This window comes from Engystomops pustulosus, chromosome 11 (genome assembly GCF_040894005.1).
Source record: "Engystomops pustulosus chromosome 11, aEngPut4.maternal, whole genome shotgun sequence".
In the NCBI taxonomy this organism is placed as follows: Eukaryota; Metazoa; Chordata; class Amphibia; order Anura; family Leptodactylidae; genus Engystomops; species Engystomops pustulosus.
The window spans coordinates 55,126,268-55,132,267 of NC_092421.1; the positions used below are offsets into that span (position 1 = coordinate 55,126,268).

Here is a 6,000-nt window from a genome sequence, read left to right on the forward strand (position 1 = left end):
GCTGCATATCTTACAGCAAAATATGTATATAACAAATGTGATGTGTATACATACGGTGTATGGTATGTGTATATATGCTGTACGTTTGTATATGGCACTGTATGGTTGAACAAATGAGTGTATAAATGTGTGATTGCAACTCGCATGAGTGAGTATACAAATATGTATATTTTTGATTTGTAAAGAGCTACAGAATTTGATGGCGCTATATAAATAAAGATTATTATTATAATTTTAAGTGGGAAGAGGGGCCCCCACTGAGAAGCCTGCTATGGGGCCCTGCCTCTCCTAGTTATCCCCCTTGATGAGATGCTATATAGCAGTGATGGCGAACCTATGGCACAGGTGCCAGAGGTGGCACTCAGAGCCCTCTCTATGGGCACCCGCACCAACCCCAGCGCAGATTTCTCCAGACAGGACTAAAGGCCTCTTGCATTCCCAGGCAGCCCAGGACCCTAGAAGGAAACTACAATGATAATCCAAATTTCTTCTCCTTCTTTCTACTGTATTGGTGTCCTCAGGTGCCTATACAATTTAAACATGTAACATAGCAGGGAGTAATACATGCTTAAATTGTCGCTTTGGCACTTTGCAAAAAATATGTGGGAATTGGTCGTAGTTTGGGAACTTGGTGTCTAAAAGGTTTGCCATCACTGCTGTATAGAAACAATTAGATGGTTCAGGGTGCATTCGCACGTTCGGTTTTTCAGATGCAGTTTTTCCATGTCCAAACCAGGAAAACAGAGGAGGGAGGAGTAGCACCACTCAATTATATGTTCTCAACCATTAGGATCCACACGTGCTTTTGGTTTAAAAAACTGCACCTGGAAAACTGAACGTGTGAACGCAGCCTCATGACCGAAGCTGAAAAACTGGAAAAAGTTGGGTGCATGGTTAACGATAGCAAAGTTGATGTCCAGCACTCCAATGAGTTGTGTATAAATCCATGCTTTATTCCTTAAAAACTGGCATAACACGGCAAGGATACAGACACATAGTAACAAAAGATCTACGCGTTTCGGAGCGTAGCCTTTAGCCATGATCACACGTTCTGTGCATATTATATAGGACCGAGCATCAGGTCCTCCACAAATTATAAAACGAAAACAAGACGGACACCAGAAATGAAGTGAAAAGTGGAAAGGTGGATTTATTTAATATTGAAGAGAACATTTTTTACTTCATTTTTGGAGCACTGTCTGCTTATTATTATCATTATACATAGGCTATATAGGTAGATATATACATAAAGTATAGATATAGAAAGATAGGTATGGAATAAATAGACACATATGGAATAGCTAGACATGAGATGATCATCGAAGCTTCTTTATAATCCCTCTATAGAGCATATTACTCATGACATGGGGACTACGTGCCGCTACAATCCTGGCAGCATGGAGGAGGACAGCCAGGACAAGGGGCAGTGCCCAGATAACCCCCTATAACCCAGCACAGGCCACTTACCGCTCCCCGGGACGGGCTCAGCTCCCGGCAGCCGGATGTCTCTTCATTTCCTCCTACTTGTACGGAGATCGGAGCCCAGATGGAATCGAGCCGAGCTGCAGCTCCCGGTGGCTGCGGTAGAGGTCGCTGTGGAGCGGCGGCTGAGGACATGACGCTGTGCACGGAGCACATAGATGGCTGCCACGGTGGCAGAGCTGGTGACAGGAGGCTGACGTGACAGTGTGCACAGGGCTCATGGCTCTCACGTATGCTGCTCCAGGGGGACAGTGCTGTGTACCGGCCAGCTCACTTACATTAAGTCAATGCGGTCTTATTCACTCAGGGCTTAAAGGGATATTCCATAGTTTATTCTATAGTACAGGCAATAACCGATCTGCAAGGACCTTCATGCTCACGAGAAAGTGGGTCCTGTGACCCATATGTACAGACCAACAGGTTTTGTTATCTCAATGGGCAGGGGCTACAGCGGTAGCAGCCATAGCAGCTGCTATGGGACCTGCAGTGTTAGGAGGCCACGGGGACAGATCTGTGTGTATAAATGTATATATCAGTGAATAAATGTCTGAGTATACAAATATGTATATGTTTAAATGATGGGCCTGCATGCCTAATATGTGTTGTACTTATTTGTATTATATTATCAACAACAAAAAATATATATGTATATTTACTGAGGATCTATGAGGGCCCCATTTAGAAGTCTGCTTTGGGGCCCTGCCTTTCCTAATTACACCCCTGTCTATGGAACTATTGACAGATATTTTAGCAGACTGAATGTTCAACTTCATTCACATTTAGTATATCGTCCCTGCAGTTAGCCCCCACCAATAGGGAGAGGGGACAACTTTTAGTTACCGCAGTACCCCTTCCATCATCTGTATCTTGCATTTGGTGGTAGAAGCCTTTGGATGCTCCATAAGGAGCCGTTCACATTAAGGGAAGACATATGGTAGATGTGCAATGAGATATTGAATTTATAACTAAGGAGGAAAAGTCAAATTATTATTCGATTTAATATATAAATTTGTTTTGCCTAAAGAGTGTCCTTTTTTCTGACCATTGTGGCCAATGTGCAATGTATATATTCCTGAAGTGGTGGATCATACCATATTCCAAAAATGTGATCATACAAGTGCCTTTCTAGAAATGTCCTTTCTAGAATTCCCTCTTTTATATGTCATCCCAGCCGCTCACATATAAAACATCTCCTCCAAAGGCATATGCAACTGATCTGAGAAGCGTCACTTTTTGCGTGATATGAGTCAGGTTTGGAGGAGAGTCACTTCAGACTTCATGCTTTAGGTGCCATATTAAAAAATATATCCTCTTGCCATCACTAGCTTATAATTGGAACCATGTCATGATTTTAGGGTTATAATTCTTTTCCTGAGACTGATAACAATACTACTTTCCAAAAGGAGGTGTTTGAGGATTCCCAGAAAAACAGTAAGATAACTATAAACTATTCTGTATATAGCTTTGTGCATCTATAATGTATCACTAACCTACATACAGGAAGCAATATTTTGCACAGATATTAAAGGGAACCTGTGAGGACAATTTGGGACTCCCACAGGTCCCAATGAACTGGTGGTTAGTGTACCACATCACCCATATAGCCCCCTAAACGGTCACATAAAAAATATTTATACTTACCTGTGTCTGGAGCTCCCTGCACCTGGTAGTAATACCCAGCTTCACTGCACAAATGCCGTAGGTGCGGCACATGCCCAGTGCAGCCAGGGATACTGTCCCGGATTTACTTCCTGCAACACAAGAGGAGGCACCGGCGCACGATCTGCTGATGTGAGTCCAATGTGCCTCATCGGACACACATCTAGGTGAGTATAAATGTTTTTTTTTTAATGTGACCGTTAAGGTCCTGTAGATGATTTAGAGTCACAAATCAACTAGACAGGTCCTCTATAAAGCATTTTTTGTTCAGGAATACTAGGAAACCAGGGATTTTCCTGGTCTTCTTATAATGCTCTGCCACATGGTTCCAGCGTCGCATCCATCTCTTGGTCTTCATTAGTGATGCCCAATCATCAGTGCCAAAAACTAGTGCCCCAGGGGGATTTTCAGAGACAAGTGTCTGATGAGTAGGGGTTCCACCATCTATAATCAGGGGAACAGGGTTCAGTCTGTCCCCTGGTTGATTGCAATGTGTGGCCACCACTTCACTCGTTGCAGGCCATTAGTCCCACTGAGTGGCAGTAACATATGTGCACTGCCTCGCCATTTGATAAAATGACTTGGGGACTCCTGTTGTTATGAATAATAGGACCCCCCACCCCCACCCCCAGTTATCCTACAAGCTAAAATAGTTGTGTAATTACAGTCCCCCTGCCCCTCGAGAGTCAGATCAACATTGGATCATGTCAATTCAAATTGTAGTACTGTGGAGACCCAGGCCCTCCGACACAGCGTTGGGGCACATTTACTTACCTGTCCTGACCTGTTCCCTGAAAGTACATTGTCTGACCGGATTGCACCGCGATTCACTACCAGCATGCGCCCAATATCCTACATGTGTCGCTTCGCCGCTCAGGTCCGCCCGAGTTCACCTTCTTCTTCCCGGTGTATGTAAGTGCTTGATATTGCGACTCAATTTGAAAGTTAAATCTTGCGCTCAGTCCGAATCCATCGGATCATCTGACGGCACGCCCCCTGATTTCTGTTGCATGAAAGCCGGCGCAACTGTACCACAATCCGATCACATGCAACACAATCCCCTGTTAAATATTTGTTACAGCCGCGCAAAACCCACGTCTGCTGACCCTTAGTAAATAAGCCCCTATGTTATTATCTCTCTATGCTCATGCACCATTTAGAATTTGCAGTGACTGAGGGCATAGGATCTCTTCAGTACATGAGCTAAAGACCTTTTCTTTTCCCTGGAGAATCCTTTTCAAATATCTGCCAAATTATCTGCAAAATGATGGATTTTTCATACCTGTAGAATTCCGCAGATTACTCTTGTCATGCCGTTGCTGTATTAGGAATGAACACAGAGGTTTATCCAATGTATTATGTATTTATCCCTTTATCTCACCCCCTTGTCAATGTGGTCACATTTACATGTCCTGCAAATATGATGGTTTCTAAATACCTATATAATAGAGGTGTGATTTCTTACAAAATACACATTTGTCTCACACCCAGCAGGTAAACAGACAGGGAATTCACGGTATCCTGCTTTCGTAAGGATGTTGACTGTAAGTCTATGAGATATTACTACGAGACCATGGATCTGTTGAATACCAACGGTGACCAATGTATACAGAGACATTAGCGCCTTTGTTTAATGGCACAAGTCGTGGAGAACAGAGACGCAGTATACACCAACACCCTGTGAATACATTAGCATATGACCAAGGACTTCAAGTGTATTGGAAGCCGATGACGTTCATTTCTATGCAACTTTACACTCATGATGAATACATTCCCATAAATCCTATTATATGTACCTTTTTTACTAAACATTGAGTTATATAACCAAACATTAAGTATTTCTATATATGTGTTACCTGTAGCAAAAATCACATTGGACATCCACTTTCTTTGCTTCTATGTTTCCCCTAAACAGCCACATCTCACTCTGACATTGTAAAGGTGTCTGAACCGGCCGAATCAGGTCCTATGATCCCTTCCAATGTTGAGCAGTATAAGTACACTTTATTTTTATTTTGTTTCTGATATTTTTGTTAAACCTACCTGGCCCTCAGGGAGTTTTCAGGATTCATGGAAAACCCCTTTAAGGGTAGCCAATGCCTTTGGTCTTTGGTCTGTTGATTTACCAGCAGGCAAAAGTTCAATTTCGACAAATCACAACTGTCTACAATAAAGCAGTGTGAGCTCCTATCAGCTGCCACTGGTAAAGTAAATATGCAATACAAAGCAATATACCAGCAAATAAGCCCCCTAATGGTATGACATATAAAGAATATAGCTGAAACGCATATCACCATGTTCCATGTGGCTGACGGAGATTCTCCATTTACAGGTAGCACTATTAGGTGGCAGCTGATAGGAGCTCGCACTGCTTTAGACAGTTGTGATGTGTTACACACATTGGGTGTGTTTTTTAATATGTTTTAGTGTATATCAATAAAATGTTGTTTTTTATTAAGTAGTCTATTTGTAGAGGTTTGACACCAGCCCTGTTACACTTATAATACACTCCATGATGTCATCACACGGCACCACCACGGCATCATTCAGTGTACGTGGGTAGAGCACACAGACCGATCTCTGCCTGTGCTGCTGCACTGCAAGCTGAGGGAGAAGAGCAAGCTGTGGGGAGCGCTGGAAGTAAGTACCAGCTTAAGTTTATTATTTTTTTTAAATGACGAGGTCCCTGTGTTGCTGCACATTTCATGATTAAGGGGAGGCTGCATCACATTTCATGATTGAGGGAAAGATGCAGCACATTTCATTAATGATGTAAGCTGCTGGAAATTTTATAAATGAGGGGAGGCTGCTGGACATTTAATTAGTGTGGAGAGGCTGCTGGACATTTAATTAGTGTGG

General features: G+C 42.8%; 1 protein-coding gene across 2 annotated transcripts in view; it reads right to left on the reverse strand.

Moving 5' to 3' along the window:
• Nucleotides 1-4,445, reverse strand: part of MFSD13A (major facilitator superfamily domain containing 13A) — a 28,730-nt gene extending 24,285 nt beyond the window's left edge. The window contains exon 1 of one of the 2 annotated variants that reach the window (XM_072131318.1): nucleotides 4,424-4,445. The gene's annotated coding sequence lies outside the window, so the exon portion shown is untranslated. Of the gene's footprint in view, nucleotides 1-1,467; nucleotides 1,618-4,423 lie in introns of those variants that run through there. The other variant, XM_072131316.1, reaches the window with a different exon arrangement.
• Between the last annotated feature and the right edge of the window lie 1,555 nt (nucleotides 4,446-6,000).